The following is an 18,718-nucleotide window of genomic DNA, read 5'->3' as shown; positions in this document are numbered from 1 at the left end:
CCACCGCACTGGGGGGCGCCGCGCTGCGGGGGGCGGGGCCAGGCCGAGACCCGGGACACGAGAGTTCGCGTCAGGAGCCGGAGCCTGGGGAGGGCGGGGCCGGGGATCTCTGGGGGCGGGGCGGGAGGTGTCCGATTGACCCAGGGACCCGCCCTCTCCTGGGCTCGAGAGGACGGAAGCGCCCCGGGGCAGGCTGGGAGTTGTAGTTCCTGGCTCGTCTCAGAGCGGAAGTGACGAACAGTTCCTCAGGCAACATCGCCCCTCCCGGTGCACACTGGGAAGCGTAGTTCTCCCTCTCACACGCGGCCTCTATTGGAGGAGGGGCCGTAACTCGCCAGTTCGCCGCGCCCCTCCCCGCTCCCTGATTGGCGGAGAGAGCGCGGGACAGAGACTCGGCGCGTGGGGTGCACAGGACAGAGTTCAACCTGCCCCCCTAGTGCCCCCCCCGTCCGCTGGGACTCTCCTGCCAGCACCGCCCCCTCCTCTCCCTCTGTAGGGCCCCAGCAGCCCCTTCAAGCCCCCCCAACCTGCCCCTCAGTGTCCCCCCATCTGTTGTGACCCTCTCGCCAGCCCCACCCCCATCTGTGGGGATCCCTCAGCCCCCAGCATCCCCTCCCCCGTCATGTACACTCTGCCTGGCCTTTCCCTTCGCCCCGACCTCCCCCCCCCGTCCTCAGCACCCCGACACCGACCTCCTCCTCTCGCCCCACCCCCCACATCCTCTTTCCCGTTCTCAGCACCCCACATCCCCTTCTTCCTCTTCCCCCCCATCCCCGTCCTCAGCGCCCCATCCCTAATTGCCTCCAACCCATTTCTCATTGCTGGGCCCCACTTTCCCATCCCCCCACTCCCCCAGTCCATCCCCAGGGTGTGAGGTTCCTCATCTTCAATCTCTGCTACACCCAAACCTGCCAGGTTCCCCTTTTCAACCACTGTGGGGTCGTCCAACCGCCGACACCCATCCACTCTGGGCTCTCTAAATCCCACATTCCCACAATGCACCTTGGTAACGCCACTCTCCTCTGTCCCTAATCCCCCTATTCCCTTCCCTCAGGTCCTCCTGGACACCCCAACCCACAGTCAGGCCTCCACATACATCCCAGTCATTTACATGCTGAGCTAGTTCTTCAGGGACCCCCACAGCCCAGCAAACTTCTCCATCCATGAGCCCCATGGACCTGTGGCCAGGAAGGTGAGGAAGCTCCCACTTTGGCTGGGCTGGGTGTGGGTGTTAATCTTTTCCTGTCTTGTGTGTGCTGTGCTCACAAAGGCTTTTTGCTCCCTCAGGGTGAAGTGTGGTTTTGGCCGAAGATGAGGTGTTTTGGTAGCCCTGTGGATGCTGTGTGGTGTCTGGAATGGGGCGTGTGTGTTCCCATCATGCCCCTTCCCCTCTGCCTGCAGAGCTGAGGACAGACAGGTCTGAGGAGCAGAGCAGGAGCTCTGGGAAGGAGAAAAGCAATATGAAGATGGAGTCTAAGATGAGACCAGGTAACTTCTGTGGAGGGAGACATGCTGGACAGGGCGTAGGATTGGGGAGACAAGCAGGTGTGAGCCCTGGGCTCAGATTTCTAATTGCAGCTGTGATGGCAGAATGGGAGGAGGGTTGAAGCCGAAGCCCTGGGGTGCGGGAGTAGCGAGAAGAGGAACCTCACCACCATTGCTTTTTCTTTTCCTCTTATGTTGTGTTTCATACCAAGGGAAAAGAAGTCGTGGGGACGTAGTCCAGCCCTGAGGTGAGATGGAAAGTGATCAAGAGCAGTGACAGCGTGAATCCTGTTGATGCCAGGCAAGAGCTGCCCAACTGGGACAAGAGTAACCATCCCTGTCGGTGAGATGTGTATCTGGTTTGGGAAGGATTCTGGTCACAGCCGTACTGGCTCCAGGCAGGGACTTCCCGTTACCTGGGTGTGGGTTTCCGGACTAGCTGTGGCTTCAGGGGAGATGATGTTGCCATTTGCGAGAGCTGATCATCTCTCTGGCCAGGAGTGGTGTGTGCTCCCTAGCAGAAAGTTGGATCCATGAGGGTGACTCCCTGTTGTGAATTTCTTTCGTCCTCCTGTTTCTCTCTCTGTGTTGGCCAACTTTCACTCAAACTCTCTCTCTCTCCTTTCATGGACACCTGTCATGAAAATTCCCCAAACTGAAAATTTTCTGCTGAAAAACCAATACTAATCTGTTTGAGGACTTGATTTGAATGTATTATTGTTATTCTCTTCTGATTTATCTCATTTCAGTCTTTGTCCTCCAGATGTGTTTCCAGCTGTTGAGTTGTGGGGGAGAGAGGCCAATTCATAATGTCTCTACTTCCCTTTCATAGTTTCTTCCAACTTGCTAGAAAGTACCTTTGCTACGACATGACTCAAGCACTGTCCATTGTCTCTGTGCTATCTCAGAGAAGTCTGCATTGTACATGGTTCCTGGAATAGTCCTTGGGAGTGTGGATACTTTCAATGGGCCAGCAGGGAGTCTGGCTCCTCCATTTTTGCACCTGAAAGGCTGGTGGGGGGCATTTCCCAACCTCATAACATATTTCTGTAATGCACACAGAGCAAACTTCATAACTTCCCAAACCAATGTGAACACATAGAATGCAAGAAGACATTAATGTTCAACAGATGAACAGTTCAAGATTTTTGAAATGATCCCTCACCTAGGCAGACTTTGTTCAAAACGTATCATCACTATATGAGAGTGGTGAATATGGGGCTTGCAGGGTGCTGCTTTGAGCACAGCTTGCTACCCCTGGGCTTACATTGCAATGGGAACGTGCCCTTAGAGTCTATCTCTCCCGGGATAAAGATGGCAGGATGACTGGCCTGGGTCATCTGACTTGGGCTCATTATGCTAAGGCTGAGAGGCTAAAAACTGTGGTGCAGATATTTGTGTTCACACTGAAACCTGGGTTCAGAAACCATCGCCCCTCGTGGGGTCTCAGAGGTTGGGCTCAAGTCCATATGTCTGCACTGTCATTTTATAGTCTTGCAGTCCCAGCCCCATAAGCCTGAGTCAGCTGACCCAGGCTTTGAGACAGCTGCTCTGGGTGTGTTAACGGCAGTGTAGACATAATGTTAGGGTACGTCTCCAGTGCAATGAAACATCCAGGGCAGGCCTGTGTTGGAGTAATCAGGGTAATGTGGCTTCTTCTGTAAAGTTGCAGTGTACGTGTTGCAGCTCAGGCTCAGTACCCTGCTCTAGGAGCCCAGAAGGTTGGGAGGGAGTTTAGCAAGTGGAAATGGCAGTGAAGTATTACCCTGGAGTCATGTCAGTTCTCCATTGGTCTTTCTGCTTTTGGGGCAGGGATAATAACTCTCAGTGGTGCCTTGTTGAGTGGCTTTTGGGGCACCTGCTCTTGGCTCCTGTCAGAAGAGAAGATTCAGAGCTAGATGGTCCTTTGGTCTAGCCCAGTGTGGTTTTTCTTATGGTTTAAATTACACTCCAGGCACTGATAATAGAGTTACTGAAAGTTTAGGAGTTAGCAGCTGGTAGGTTGTGGATGACCGGCAGGGGCAGGGGCAGGGGCAGGTCTGGGCTCTCACACCAAATGCTCTTTGTGGCTGCCAGAATCTGTGGGCTGCTCATTTAGGTTACACTGAGTGTTAAGTCCTGCTTTGTGCACAGTGTATGAGAATGAAAATCCTAAACCGCCCTTTGAAATAACGAATGCAGCAGGACGTGTTATTGTCCCTGCCCCAAAGCAGACAGACCAATGGAGAAATGCCATTGAGTCCAGGGTAATACTTCATTGCGGTTTTACCTTTTTTGCTTGCTAAACTCCCTTGCAGCTTTGAGGGGGCCCAGAGCCCAGTATTGGAAGCACCTGACCTTTCTTTCTTCTCTTGCTCTTTGTCAGCAAGGGGAAGAAAAAGAAGCTCTCCTTCAAGCTGGAGTCAGAAGGGCTCAGTCAGGATGACTTCCTGAGTGCCGGCTCTAGTCATTTGCTCTACCAGCTGACCTATCGAAGGGCTGCCACTTCTCTCTCCAGGTTCGCCCATTGGTGTGTTCAGAATGGAGAGGGGTAACTAGTGGTGTTCCCCAATGGTCAGTCCTAGGACCACTCTTATTCAATTTATTCATAAATGATCTGGAGAAAGAGGTAAACGGAGGTGGCAAAGTTTGCAGATGATACTAAACTGCTCAAGATAGTTAAGACCAAAGCAGACAATGAAGAACTTCAGAGACGTATCACAAAACTGTGATTGGGCAACAAAATGGCAAATGAAATTTAATGTGGATAAATGTCAAGTAATGCACACTGGAAAAAATACCCTCAACTATACATACAATATGATGGAGGCTAATTTAGCTACAAATAATCAGGAAAGAGATCTTGGAGTCATCATGGATAGTTCTCTGAAGACTACCATGCAGAGTGCAGCAGCAGTCAAAAGAGCAAACAGGATGTTAGGAATCATTAAAAAAAGGAGAATAAGATAGAGAATATCTTACTGCCTTTATATAAATCCATGGTACACCCACATCTTGAATACTGTGTACAGATGTGATCTCCTCTTTTCAAAAAAGATATACTGGCATTAGAAAAGGTTCAGAGAAGGGCAACTAAAATGATTACGGGTTTGGAATGGGTCCCATATGAGGAGAGATTAAAGAGACTAGAAATTTTCAGCTTGGAAAAGAGAAGACTAAGAAGGGATATGACAGAAGTATATAAAATCATGAGTGGTGTGGAGAAAGTGAATAAGGAAAAGTTATTTACTTGATCCCATAATATAAGACCTAGGGGCCACCAAATGAAATTAATAGGTAGCAAGTTTAAAACAAATAAAAGGAAGTTCTTCTTCACACAGTGCACAGTCAACTTGTGGAACTCCTTACCTGAGGAGGTTGTGAAGGCTGGGACTATAACAATGTTTAAAAGGGAACTGGATAAATTCATGGTAGCTAGGTCCATAAATGGCTATTAGCCAGGAAGGGTAAAAAATGGTGTCCCTAGCTTCTGTTCATCAGAGGATGGAGATGGATGGCAGGAGAGAGATCACTTGATCACTGCCTATTAGCTTCACTCCCTCTGGGGCACCCGGCATTGACCACTGTTGGTAAACAGATACTGGGCTAGATGGACCTTTGGTCTGACCCGGTATGGCCGTTCTTATGTTCTTATAGGGCACCCTCTACACGGCGACTGGGCAGTTGACTGACTTTAAATCTAGCTAGCTCTGTTGGTAGAGCATGATGCTCTTAATCCCACCATCATAAATTCAAGCCCCATGGTGGGTGGTAGCGACAGCCCTTAGGTGTCACTCTTCTGCTAATAGTCACAGATCAAAAGGAAACAAACTCTCTGTGCTCTTTGGCAGGTCATGTTTCTTCTTCTCTCTGAGCTTCACTAAAACATGAAGAGAGAACAAACTGACATTTGCATCCTATGTTAAGAGAGTATTTTCTCCTCTTCCATTGTACCCCAGGCAAGAAGAGGGTATAATAACCAGTTAACGGATGATTGCAGAAGTAAAAGTTTGGTCTTTATAAATAGGACAATAATCATTTGGTCTCCATGTCCACTGATGGTAGGACAAGAAGTAATGGACTTAATCTGCAGCCAGGGAGATTCACGTTAGATATTGGGAACAGCTTTCTAACTCTGAGGGTAGTTAAGCTCTGGAATAGGCTCCCAAGGGTGTCTGTAGAGTCTCTGTCCTAGGAGGCTTTTAAGAACAGGTTGAACAAACCTCTGTTAAGGATACTCTTCATATACTTGTCCCATAGACAACCTGCTCTGGCTCTGGTTCCCTCCTTCTGCTCCCTGCCTGGGCTGGCTGCTGTGGGCACTTGATCCCACATGCCCCCAATGCATCGTCTCTGCTTGGCTCTGCTTCAGCAGAGAGGGCTGGATTTCATGACCTCTCCAGGGCTCTTGCAGCCGTACAGCTCTATAATTCGATGCCACCGCAATACAATACAAACAACAACAAAAGTGGAAACACCCCAATCTAACATTTAACAATTCAGCGTGAACTGACATTCCACAGCACAAAGTGACAACACGTAGGAGTGCAAAGCCCAACAATTCAGCACCATGCAAATGAACGCCCCATCTGGCAAAATGACGCACTGCAAAAGAGCTCAGCTCAAACCAGTGCAACACAAGCCAGTGCAAAAACCATACAACACGAAACAATGCATCAGAGTGCAAAGGTTAACTGTGCAAAACAGCTCAGCGTGGAACAACGACATAGCGCAAACCCACACAACAGAATCATATAGAAAGGTAGGGCAGGGAGGGACCCTGAGAGTCAGGACCAAGTCTCCCTTGGCCATCCCTGACAGGTGTTTGAAGAACAAGGAAACAAAGGGCACCACAAACTTATGTTTTTTGGATGAGCAAATAAAAGGGAGTAGCATTGTCCCCCTTGGGTAGCCCCTGTTCAATTCCAGGTCAGAAAACAATACTCTTCTGCAAGAATATCCAAAAAATATTGTGTTTCACTTTACTTCATAAGTACAGTTGTGTGGCAATTAAATGATGACTCTAAAGTTTCCTAAAAGTGTGGGAAATATGGATGTATCTGAGGAAATGGCTTGGAATGAAGGAAGACAAAAACTGATGGGTCGAGAGAACAGGCCCTGTTTCCCCCTGGTTTGGAACTTCTCTCACAACTACTGGAAGAGAAAAGCTAAGCAAATGGTGTTCTATTGTTGCAAAGGAGATTAAAGTGAGGCCATTTTCTGCAGATAGAATTAAATGGTCATTTCAGGAGTGGGATTTGAAATCACATCTCCATGCAGAGACCAGAACACCCAATGGATTGGAAAAAAAGAAACTTATAACTAGCACTTTAGACCAGTCCACCATCCTGATACTACAAAGAAGGTGACGTATCAACCCTAGTTTTCATTAATAGTTGATGAACTCTTTAGGGAGGTCATGATGGCACATCTCTTTCAACTCCTAGAGACCTTCTACAGCACAGCTGATTTTTAGATACACTCACCCGGACCTAAAGTTACATGTTTCCTGGAGCTCCATGAGTTCTGCGGTGTTGGAATCTCCCTGTTCGCTTTTTAAGTGAACAAAAGATGGGTGCTGGCATTCTGAGAGAGTAATGGTGAACCTCAAAATCCTTTCCTGTGCACCAGACAGTTAAGCAACCAGCACCCACAACCTCTACTATGATAGCATCCTGTCTGGGAACAACTCACTTACCAACAGCTGGGGTGTGAAATCCTCATTTTTTTGTTGTTCTGTCACTGTAGTCCCCACTTTCCTATTACGTGTCTGTATAATCTCTGTCTGGTTCTGTAACCGTTTCTGTCTGCTGTATAATTAATTTGTTTTGCGTAAACCAATTAAGGTGGTGGGGTATAATTGGTTAGATAATCATGTTACAATATGTTAGGATTGGTCAGTAAAATGATTGGTTAAGATAGAGCTAAGCAGAACTCAAGTTTTACTATATAGTCTGCAGTCAATCAGGAAGTAAGGGGGGGAATGCGAAGGGAATTGGAATTATGTTTTGCTAAGGGGGGGGAATAGGAACAGGGAAGGGGAACAGGGACACAGGCAAGCCTCTGTGGTGTCAGAGCTGGGAAGGGGGATCCTGAGGAAGGAAACTGGAATCATTGCTTGCTGGAAGTTTACCCCAATAAACATTGAATTGTTTGCACCTTTGAGCTTCATGCATTGCTGCTCTCTGGTCACGTGAGAAGGACCAGGGAATGGGAGGGTGATGGGACAAACCCTGTAACAAGTACATCTTTCAGGGTGTGAAACCCCCCAGAACCAGTATAATTAAGCTGACCTAAGCCATGGTTAGATAGTGCTAAATGAAAGAAAAGATTGTTTTGCCAATGCAGCTATTACAGGGATGGAAAACCCCTCCCCTCACTGTAACAGCTGTCTACTCCACAATACTACAGCAGTATTTTAAGCACAGCCAGCCTGAAAGGGAGACCAGATCTGGCTCGTCAGGCACTAAGACAGCAGCAATGACAACACACTAATGCTTCCGTAGTTGGCAGGATTCGAACCTGCGTGGGTAGACCCCAATGGATTTCTAGTCCATCGCCTTAACCACTCGGCCACAACTACTTGATGTACAGTTGCTGCCCTATATGATAATTCTGTTCTCACAGAATTGTCACTTCAAATGGCTCAGACCAGCTTCCCCAGCACACTCACGACTGTACATTAGTGTAATTGTGTCCATGGTGAACAGCAAGAGTTCCTGCCCATTTCCCTTCCAGCTGGAACATGATTAGTGTGTTTGTGGCTAACGACATTGCTATAGATTGTTGTTCATTCCTCACACTGACAATTCAGACAGTCCCTTTCCTATTCGAATCTCTACCATATCATTCCAATAGCCAGGGGCAGGATTTCTCTGCGGCACTGAAATGTTTCAGGGGACTAGTGTGCGAGCTCAGCCTTGCATTCCATCCCTGATGTTTCATGGACTAACAACAGCAGCAGAAAGAAAGAGCCGAGCCAATATCTCCCTGGTAGGGATGCAGGTGACCATGTCCCCTCTGTCTGACCATTGCCATTGCAGGAGAGAATGGTTCACTGGAATCGAATACCCTGGCTCAGACAAGAGAAACAGGGAGGTTTTACTGTTATTGGATCTGTGCAAAGGAAATTGTGCCTCTGTGTGAAATTGAGGAGAGAAATGAAACGTCCACATGGTGGCCCAGTGTCTTAAGGAATGTGGGCGATGGACTCTGTCTGAGAAATGATTTAACAGGAATTTGTATCAATGTATTGCCCTGATTAAAAGCTATGGCTGTAAGGTGCCACTGTTGTTAGTACTTGAACCTGCGTGGAGACACCCGAGTGGGTGTCAAGTCCATTACCTTAACGAGAGGTAGTTGATTATTTTGTCAAGATCCAAATTTCTTGGTCAAGGTCTAGTCAATGTCTAGATGACAGAGAAAATAATACACTGATGATAATAAGAAGAATTTAGAAATATTTACAGTTGCTATGGGCATAACTATGATGATTGTTTTATGTTTCACTCTTTATATCTGACACCACCATCATCTTTCCCTTTAGCATTGTAGTTTACCAAGGGTAAAACTAAACATCTCTTCAGATACAAGGGAGTGTTTGTGTTCATTCCTGCTAGCTACACAGAGGCTTGATGTAGCTGCTTTCAATCCTCCGGCTCTGCCCTGATAAGTAACATTTCAGGGTGTCACTGAACTGAAGGAGGGAGATCATTTTTTGACAGATTACGCTTCCTCTTAAAGGTGTTTGACTGGCTGGCAGCCCTGGTTCCCAGGTCTCTCCTGAGGGAAGAAAGTTTCTGTGCAAAATACTAAAACTTTTAACAGAGAGGAGGGAAAGGCGATGGCCACATGATGGGGCCAGTATGTACCACAACATGATTCTTTCATGTGGGATGACTCTGAAGATTGACTGATCTCCACTTCCTTGGATTTGAAGAGATGTTTAGTTTTGTACTTGAGAACCTGTAAGGCTGAAGCAATTTTATGGATGATGACACTACAATTGAAGGGTTATTTAATGTTGTAGAAATCATTAAAACACTTAGTTTCAAATTGAGCTGCCTGTTATTAAAGGCTGATTTCCCCACGTCAGTTCCATAAGCTCTGCTAGAAAGGCCCTGGGTTATCTCCTCCCTTGGTGGGAACTAAAGGCAATCGTCCCCTGCTGCCCTTGCTTCAGGCTGATTTTTCTGGGGAGGGGATGTGGAATTGGTTTGTTTGCTGTTGAGAAGGGAGCCAGGCCAGTTCTCAGGGAACGAGAACTCCCAGCATCTTCCCAGCCCAACCCAGGCTGCTGCCCTGTCCCAGCCTCTGTTCCCCTGGGAGCCCTGCTTGTTTGACTCTAGAGCATGCCGGGAGCAGCAGCTGAGGCAGAGGACAGCCTGGGCTGGGCAGATGCTAGGAGCAGAGCACCAGAGGCCTCTACTGGCTCCCTCCTCAGCAGCAAACAATCAGTCCTCACCCACACCCCAGGACAGCAGCCTGGAGCCAAGGGCAGTGCCCAGTGGGGGATTCTCTTTTTCCTCTTCCTGGGGTGAGCAGGGACCTGGGGGTGTTTCTTGCAGGGCAGTTGGAACTGAATTGGGGAACAGGATTTTAATAAGAGGCAGCTCAAGTTCAGACTAATTTTGTTACAATTTTCTTTATATTGTAAAATAATTCAAAAGTAAATGGGCAGGAATGATTGGAACTCTTTTCTCCCTGTCACACAAAGAAATGGCTTTTTGGCTTTTCATGATACAGGAGTCAGGTTCGTTCACTGTGCAGAATCAATGTGCACAGAAGCCTGTTGTGTTTCATTTCTTAGGTTCCACTGCCATCATGTGCCCATTTCCTTCACCTCCTTTCTGTCTAAAGTGCAGAGCCCAGTTCCTCCAGGGAGAGAAGGACATCTTTCTTCTTTCCTTCCTCAACAGCCCCCTTCCTTGGAGAGCCCTTTGCCGGGGTTCTGGGTGGGGAACAGCCATTCCTGAGGATTAATTTCACACCATAATTGGGGCTGATATATAGATTTTACAGCCAGACTAGATCACTAGGTACCTCTGCTCTGACCTGATCCAGAACAGAGTGCAGAGAATTTTACCCAGTGACTCCTACACCCACCCCAAGATCTTCTGGCTGAAAGAGGCGGGTTCATTCGGAAAGTCATCGTGTTTGGATGTGAAGGTGGGAAATTATGGGGAAATTGGCCCCTCTTTCAAGTTTCAATATTGTAACTTCTACATCTAGACCGGGGTGGCCAACGTGAGCCTGAGAAGGAGCCAGAATTTCCCAATGTAACTGCCAAACGTGCACCTTTGTATGCAACAACTGAGTCAATTGTGAACCTTCCCATCATTATCATTATCCCTTTGAAATAATGATGGTGATGGACACTTGGCTCTATATCCCAGTGTGCCCTGGACCTCTGCTGGTTGCATTAGCCAATCCAACCATTCAGCACTTGCAGATGGGCACCTCTGTAGTGTGCCTGAGTCTTGTACAGCTATGAAAGGTTGGTAGATGCCAATATTTCCCTGTCTTTTTAACCTGCACTAATACCAGGCCAGGCCAGGGCTGGGAAGAGAGACAGAGCAGCAGGTTTTCCATATTGTATCCATTTGCCTTTTTTTTGACTAGTTTCTCTTCTGCATAACTTGTATTTCTCCTGCTGTGAGCTTGGCTAAATCAGCTGGTAGTATATCAGACTTTTAATCTGATGGTCCAGGGTTCAAGGCCCTGGTCAGATAATAAACTACTCCCTATATCTTTAAAAATTGTTCTTCTGATGTCCTCTTTGATGTTACTTTTTCTCTTCAAGACTGTGCCTTTCCTAAGAAGGGCCTTTGTGTGTGTGGGTTTGAAGGGGCAACTTCCTGACATCCTCTCTGTCCTTGTAGCCTGGAGGAATAAAGGCCTCTGGGCATACAGCATGTTCCTCCCCTGCATGCACACGCACACACAGAAAACACAACAGAATATCCCTAAGGAATTAGAATCACCTGCTGCCTTCCTCTATCCTGCTGGATCCCCAAATGAAGATGCTCTTCAGCCAAATCCATGTCCCCTCTACTCCCAGTGCCCCTCAGTCCCAATCCACTGCCCCTCCTATGCACACTGCTCCTCACTCCCAACCAGAGCCTACTCCTCTTCACCCTTCTCCTCTGTCCCAACCCACAGCCCCCTCCTTTTTACACTGCTCCTCAATCCCAACCCACTGCCCCCTCCTATTTCCAGTGCCCCTCAATCCCAACCCATGGCTCCCTCCTTCCCCGGTGCTTCAGACTCCCTCAGGAAGATTTTCTTGCAAGGTTTCGTGTATGACTCTGCATGTGGATTTAACAGTGCGTTGGAAATATGTTGTGTTGCTTGCCAAAATGATCACTTTTGGCTGGTGTTGGATTCCCAGTCTCCTTGTTGTTGGGACAGGAGAAAGAAAGGGTTGTTATCCTTGTTGTGTGAATCAAGAGCAGCACAACTGTGCTTGGCAGACCCCGACTGAGGGACTCACTTTCAATTCAATAGCACTTGCTAGGCAGGGGACAAGGGTTCCAGGGCCAAGTGGGCTGGGGTCCCAATACTAAAATTTAGGGGTTAAACCAACTTTAGGACAGGGTGGCAGTGGAGGGATGAGTGATTTTCTAGACAACACAGTGAGTACGGTGCCTTCTTATTTTCCCCCTTTTCAACTCAGGATGGCAGGTGAACTCTACAGAGGCACCTCTGGGCTTGCACTGACTAAGGACAACAGCTGTGAGTGGAGTGCCGGTGGGGCTCATGTTTAAGGACTTTTGGTTGCTGGACTTACAAACCGTAGAGATAAGGACACTGCCCAGCTTATATGGGGGTGGGTCTTTCCCTCGTGGTTTATGTTTATGTGTTGGGGCTGCTGACATGACTTCTGCTAACCCTGGGCTTACATTGCAATGTAGACATACCCGGAGAGGGCATCTATACTGTGATAAAATCCCGCTGACCTGGATGATCTGATTTGGGCTCCTGGGGCTCAGACTGGAGCCCAGGCTTGGAAACCCTCACCTCTTGGGGGGGAGGGGTCTCGGAGGCTGGGCTGAAGCTCAAGTGTCTACACTGTAATTTTATAACCCTGCAGCACAAGCCCCACAAGCCTGAATCAACTGACCCAGGGTTTGAGAATAGTGACTTGGGTGTGTTAATGGCAGTGTAGACATAATGCTCGGCTATGTCTACACTGCAATGAAACACCCATGGCTGTCCTGTGCCAGCTCAGGCTCCCGAGACTTTGGCCGTGGGGTGGTAAATTTGCACTGTAGACATCTCAGCTCAAGCTCAATATTGGGCTCTGGGAGCCCTCAAGGTTGGGAGGGAGTTTAGCAAGCAAAAAAGGTAAAATGGCAGTGGAGTAATACCCTGGACTCAATGGCATTTCTCCATTGGTCTGTCTGCTTTGGGGCAGGGACAATAACACGTCCTGCTGCTTTCGTTATTTCAAAGGGTGGTTTAGGATTTTCATTCTCACACACGGTGCACAAAGCAGGGCTCAACCCTCCGTGCAAACTAAATGAGCTGCTCACAGATTCTGGCAGAAACAATGAGCAATTGGTGTGACAGCCCAGACCTGCCCCTGTCCCAGAGGGAGGAGGGTCATCTGTGAGAGGCTGGACCACTGACCTATCAGCTCTTAACTCCCAAACTTTCAGTAATTCTGTTATCAGTGCCTGTGAGCATAATTTAAACTTGCCATACTGGGCTGGACCAAAGGCTCATCAAGCTCTGGGTTTTGTCCATTGACAGTAGCCACTGCCAGGTGCCCCAAGAGTTAATCAACAAGGCACCACTGGGAGTTGAACCCAGGATCTCCTGTTTACAAAGCAGGGGCTTTAACCAGCTAAGCCATGGTGCCTTCCTGTGGCTAAAACACAGTGTCTGCCCACAACTGACTTCCTGCCATCCTCACTGGGGCCTGAAAAGCTTTGCTTGTGTTTGGATTCTGCAAAGCAGAGAAGCAGGTGAACTTTTCCTTGCAAGCTCAGGTGTGTGAAAAACACACAACGCTCCCTCGGTTGGCAGCTTTTGGCTGGTGCACACACTGCAATGCCACGTCTGGCAACAAAACTGCCCTGTTTTGGTGACAAAATAAAACCACCTTGACGAGAGGCCCAGAGCTTTGTGCAGCAAATTTAAAGTGACAAATTGTCAGTATAAATGCTGCTGGTCATTATATAACCATAACTGGCCTCCACCAGTATCCTATAATGCCCGCCATGAACTCACCTGCCCTGCATTCCTGCTACAGAGGCTGGGCCCCTCCCCTTTCATAGTTCCAGAAAGTTCTGACAGCTGAGCCGCTATCTGCCCTGGGATTAGGTTGATATACTGCATTGCCAGCCTAAGTAACATAATTACACCAACCTAATTTTGTAGTGTAGACTTGCCCAAAGAATCACACACACACCTTGGGAGCAAAACTTCACCTGCTCCTCTGCTTTACAGAAGCCAAACACGAGCAACGTTTGTCAGGGCCCAGTGGATATTGGCAGACAGTCAGGTGTGGGTAGACACGACACTTTAAGTAACAGCAGGTACCATGGCTTAGGTGGTTAAAGTACCTGTTTTGTAAACAGGAGATCCTGGATTCAACTCCCAGTGGTGGCTTTTGGAGCACCTGGCATTGGCTACTGTCAGAAGACAAGATTCAGAACTAGATGAACCTATGGTTTAAATTACACTCACAGGCACTGATAATAGAGTTACTGAAAGTTTGGGTGTTAAAAGCTGATAGGTCAGTGATCCACTCCCCTCAATGTGGTTTTACTATTTCCACTTGCTAAACTCCCTCCCAACCTCTATAAAATTACAGTGCAGACATATGGACTCGAGCCCAACCTCTGAGGCCCCACGAGGGGTGAGGGTTTTTTAACCCAGGCTTCAGTGTGAACACAAATATCTGCAGCACAGTTTTTAGCCCCTCAGCTTTATGTCTATGAGCCCAAGTCAGATGAGCCAGGCCAGCCCTGCTGCCATCTTTATCCCAGGAGAGATGGACTCTAAGGGTACGTCTCCATTGCAATGGAAGCGCAGGTGTGGCGCGCTGTGCTCAAAGCAGCACCCTGGAAGCCCCATATTCACCACTCTCATATAATGATCATATGGTTTGTACAAGTCTGCCTTGTGAGGATGGACACTGCTTGATTCACATCCTAGCAAAGGAGCTTCCTAACAAGCTGGAAGAAACTATGAAAGAAGGGTAGAGACACCATGACTTGGCCTCTCTCCCCCATAACTCAACAGCTGGAAACACCCCTGGAGGACAAAGACTGAGCTGAACTGATTCAGAAATCAGAAGAGAATACTAATAATACATTCAAACCAAATTCCCCAGCCAGACTAGTATTGGTTTTTCAGCAGGATTCCTGGGCCCAGCCTTGTTGGGGTTACAAGGACTCTGCCACACATGAGAGTAGAAAGAGCATCCTTGGGGTCAGGCAGGCCTCTGGTAAGGGGGTGGGGACTCAGATCCTTTCTCTGGCCAGTTGCACCAGGGTCATGTATAAACCAGGGAAGTTCCCCACAATAGCCAGACCAGAACCCCCTGTACACTTGCCGCCTGCACTCATTGCTCCTCTGTCTCTCTTCCCCTCAGCTCTGCTGCTCTCCCTCTGAGCTTTCTCAGCACCTGGCCCCACAGCACTTCCTGCCAGCCAGAGACTGCTTGTTCTAGGCCTGTTCCTGTGGATGTGGCCTCTCTCCTGATTCCTGAGGAAAGGAACCTTTCCAGGAAATGGCCATGACTTCTGGGAATCTGCATGTGGCTGGTGGACAGCACCAGGAATCATTTGGCTCCTGGCACACAAGGCAACTTAAAGCTGAGCACCCAGACAAGGCCTTTAACCCAGGACCTTCAGATTAAGAGCCTGGTGCTCTACCAACTGAGCTACCTGAAAGCATCTTCACCAGTCACCAAAAGAGCGAGCAAGTAGGCAAAAGAGAGGCAAAAAAAAGTCCCAGGAACCCCTCATGTGGCCTAACGGATAAGGTATCTGAGTGTGGATCAAAAGACTGAGGGTTTAAGTCCCTTGGTGGTTGTGTTTCTGCACTTTTACCTTTGTGCTGAAAGTCCTGCTCCCTGCAGGGCTGGAACCTCTTCTTGGCTGCTCAGGCCAATGCTCTGGCTTCAGCTAGAGCCCCGGGAAGGAGTTGGGGGTTGGGTGTCACAAAGGCTGGGGCATGAGCCCCAAGTGCTTCCAGTCTAACCTTTGCCATTCCTGACTTGCCAAAGAAAATGGGCAGCTGCCCGGGCTGGCGTGTGCACCTGACCCTGTGCTGGAGGGTACTTGCTACATAGCGTCTTCGGAGCCTGGGTGTTTCTCTGCTTCTCACCAGCTTAGGAAAAGCCTCTTGGGGTAAAAGCTCCTGCCCCACTGCAAAAGTGAGCACCTTGAGTGGGACCAGTCAGAGGCCCCACCATGGGGGCTGGCCCTGCTTTCCTACCAACTTATGATGTTATCCACAGAGCATCAGCAGCTGCCCTGCAAGCTGGTGACCTTCAATGGGTGTTTGGCATGGCAGGGAGCAGCCTGGCTGGGTGTTTTTGTGCCTGTCTGAAGGCCACACCTAGGCATGGTCCTGCCCTCCTCTAGCCCTGACCTCAGTTGCTCTGTGGCTTTTAAGCCTTCCCTTGGAGCCGTCAGCACCAGCCACTTCTGCTCTAGATGCCCAGAGGAGGAGAGGTGTGTGGGGTCACTTTTACAGATGCCCCTTCCCTGGTACTGCCATTGCTCAGCTGCACAGAGGAGTTTTCATTCCCAATCCCTGCCTAGCAGCCCTCTGGCACCATTCCTGAGGGCTGCCCTGCCTCACTTTCTTCCTACCATATTGGGAAAGACAGTTCTCATTATTAAAGGTCAGGTGGGCCAACTAGGGGCAGAAGCCCATTCAATGTTTTCCTGCTGCAGAGCCCAAGATCAGTAACTCATCTTGGGTGCAGACACTGCTGTGCTCCCAGAAAACAAGCCACCCCTGCACAAAGAGGAATGAAAGGGCCTGCCAAAGCCTGGGATTGAACCAGGGACCTTTAGATCTTCAGTCTAATGCTCTCCCAACTGAGCTACTTTGGCAGCTGCATGACAGTATTTTGGCCTGTTACTTCTCTGTCTGGGATGTTTTTGTCAGCAGTTGCACACAAAAAGGAGAGGAAAACAAACAGCTGCTTCATACTCCCACCAGAGGAACCCAGCACCGTTAGCTGTGGTGAGTAAGAAGTGTCTGTTGGCTGACAGGGCCTGTCCCCCAGGAGCTGGAACAGCAGCTGCCGCCTCCCCCTCGGCTCCAGACTGTGGGAAATGCTCATTGCCTGGCTCCATGGGCGGATGCTGCTCTGTGCTCTGGAGAGCATCTGTATTGCTCTGTCAACCCCCTTCCCCCCGTCTTCACTGAGCCAGTCTGGTAAGGTCCCAAGTGCCCCCTCCGGCCTGACAGCTGTAAGTCTGTGCAGACATCAACCCCCTGGCCAGCCCCAGAGCCAGCAACAGCACCAGCCCTACCCCTCAGCATCACAGGGGCACTCAATGCACTTCCTGTGGGGAAATGGCTCCTTGGCGTCCAGCTGCTAGAGTGAGAGCCAGGAGAGAGCAGTGTCTGGCTCACCTTGGGGGAGAGTAGAGACCTGATGAGTGTGGATCTTCCTCAGCCTCCCCCGCTGTTGGTGTCACTAAGCATAACCCTACGTAACTCGGGAGGGTGGAAGGCCACAAGAGTATGGAGCCTTCCTGGTTTTAGGCCTCAGCAGACAAGAGTCCCTCCATGTTTGAACTTTAATCGACCTAAAAGGCCAGGTGTAACAGCCGTTATCAGTTGCAACAGTTCTAACTGGTCTAAAGCAGAAATAATGAGGCCTGTGCACCTTTAGCAGAAGGACAAGATAACTTGCAGAAGGAAAACTTACTAACGAGCTGCCGCGGCCAAGATTACTTAATGCACCTGCGCTTACGTAATTGCTACAGGGGGAGGAAGGAGAAGGAGGGAGGGGAAATGGGGGATTGCTAGTCAGTGAGAAAAGTTCTCATGGATATAAAGGAACAGACTGCTTGTTTTAGGTGTGCTTGATCTGAGTCAATCTCCCTGCACCGCTTTGAGATCTCAAATAAACTTGGTTTGCTTCTCCACCCTGGTGTGTTTATTGGCGTGGCACACCAGGCGACGGACCCCCCCGCTGTTGCTTGGCCTCAGGCAGTTATCTGCCAGCAACAGTTCTTGGCGCCCAACGTGGGGCATTGAGGCTAAAATTAGCCTTGCCTGGATCCCTTCTTGTGGTCGATGGATTGCGGCGACGACCGATGCCCAGCGCGCACCGGTGACTTCACCGGGGGCCTCGGCGGAGACGCAGTTCGACTGATCCCAGAGGGCACAACGGTGCAACGCGCTCGAGTAGTGGAGAAGCAGTTGAGGGCGACGGTGAGGAACCGGTCCCTTGGATAAGGTAGGAACAGTCCAGTGGTCTGGATTTTTGCCTGTTATGACCTGGGGACGCCCAGTGTCACCCTAGGATATGGGGCAGGGACAGAGTACAGGCAGGGCACGGTGTACACCCTTAAAATGCATTCTAGCAAATTGGGAAGTGCTTGGATCAGATCCACTAACTAAAAGCAAACTAAAAAGTTCTGTATAGTAGACTGGCCTCAATATCAACTAGAGGACCAGAAAGGTGGCCACCGGAAGGATCACTTAATTATAACATGATCCTCCAATTACTCCTGCTTTGTCAGTAAATGGGTAACTTCTGAAGCTGTTTGTATGGAGAGCTCTTGTAAAAATACCCCACTGTAGCTCCAGTTCTTCCCTCTGTCTGGCAGAGTGCAAGGATCAAAAAAGCAGGTTAGGGATAGTGCAGGGACAAAGGAGGGACCTGTCTAGAAAAGGGAGACCCTATGTCCTAGTGCACTCTCTCCCTGTTGTAGCTAAAAAGCAAGATCAGATGCAGAATGGTACTGGGGGCCAGTGTGAGTGACTGTTACCGGAAGACGCCCAGAGTACCCTGTGAAGCAAAAGCTCGTGACCAGGACTACTCTAACGCAAGCCCGGTAACTAGTGGATCTTTAGGAGGTCCAACCCATGGTGGGCTGACTTGGCCTGGCATCGTCCGGTGAGGAAGCTGCCTGGGTCTAGGAGTGTGTGTACCCATCTTCCCTTCCCCTTTCCTTTCCGTGTGGGCTACTGACAGTCTGATCATCTCACTGGATGCAATCAGAGTAAGCGGCGCCGTCTCCGAGAGACTAGCCGACGCTCTTTGCTGAAG

General features: G+C 49.2%; 1 long non-coding RNA gene and 3 other non-coding genes across 9 annotated transcripts; 1 reads left to right on the top strand and 3 right to left on the bottom strand.

Annotated features, from left to right (window-relative positions):
• Positions 1-451: 451 nt before the first annotated feature.
• LOC115639861 lies at positions 452-15,840 on the top strand. Of its 6 annotated transcripts, XR_003997755.1 has the most exons (5): positions 453-1,192; positions 1,288-1,488; positions 1,698-1,828; positions 14,984-14,987; positions 15,296-15,307. It is a non-coding gene; the product is annotated as an uncharacterized LOC115639861 (long non-coding RNA). The 6 variants fall into 6 exon arrangements; XR_003997756.1 differs by lacking the exon at positions 14,984-14,987 and having other exon boundaries at positions 15,068-15,840; XR_003997757.1 differs by lacking the exons at positions 14,984-14,987; positions 15,296-15,307 and adding an exon at positions 12,140-12,177.
• Positions 7,966-8,047, bottom strand: TRNAS-AGA. The gene has a single exon. It is a non-coding gene; the product is annotated as a tRNA-Ser (tRNA).
• On the bottom strand, positions 13,254-13,327 carry TRNAT-UGU. The gene has a single exon. It is a non-coding gene; the product is annotated as a tRNA-Thr (tRNA).
• A 628-nt stretch (positions 15,841-16,468) lies between the features above and the next one.
• TRNAF-GAA lies at positions 16,469-16,541 on the bottom strand. The gene has a single exon. It is a non-coding gene; the product is annotated as a tRNA-Phe (tRNA).
• Positions 16,542-18,718: the final 2,177 nt, after the last annotated feature.

The sequence above is a fragment of the Gopherus evgoodei genome, unplaced genomic scaffold (genome assembly GCF_007399415.2).
Source record: "Gopherus evgoodei ecotype Sinaloan lineage unplaced genomic scaffold, rGopEvg1_v1.p scaffold_140_arrow_ctg1, whole genome shotgun sequence".
NCBI classification, from domain to species: Eukaryota; Metazoa; Chordata; order Testudines; family Testudinidae; genus Gopherus; species Gopherus evgoodei.
The sequence above is the reverse complement of the archived record's forward strand: the minus strand, read 5'-3'. Positions and strand labels throughout refer to the sequence as shown.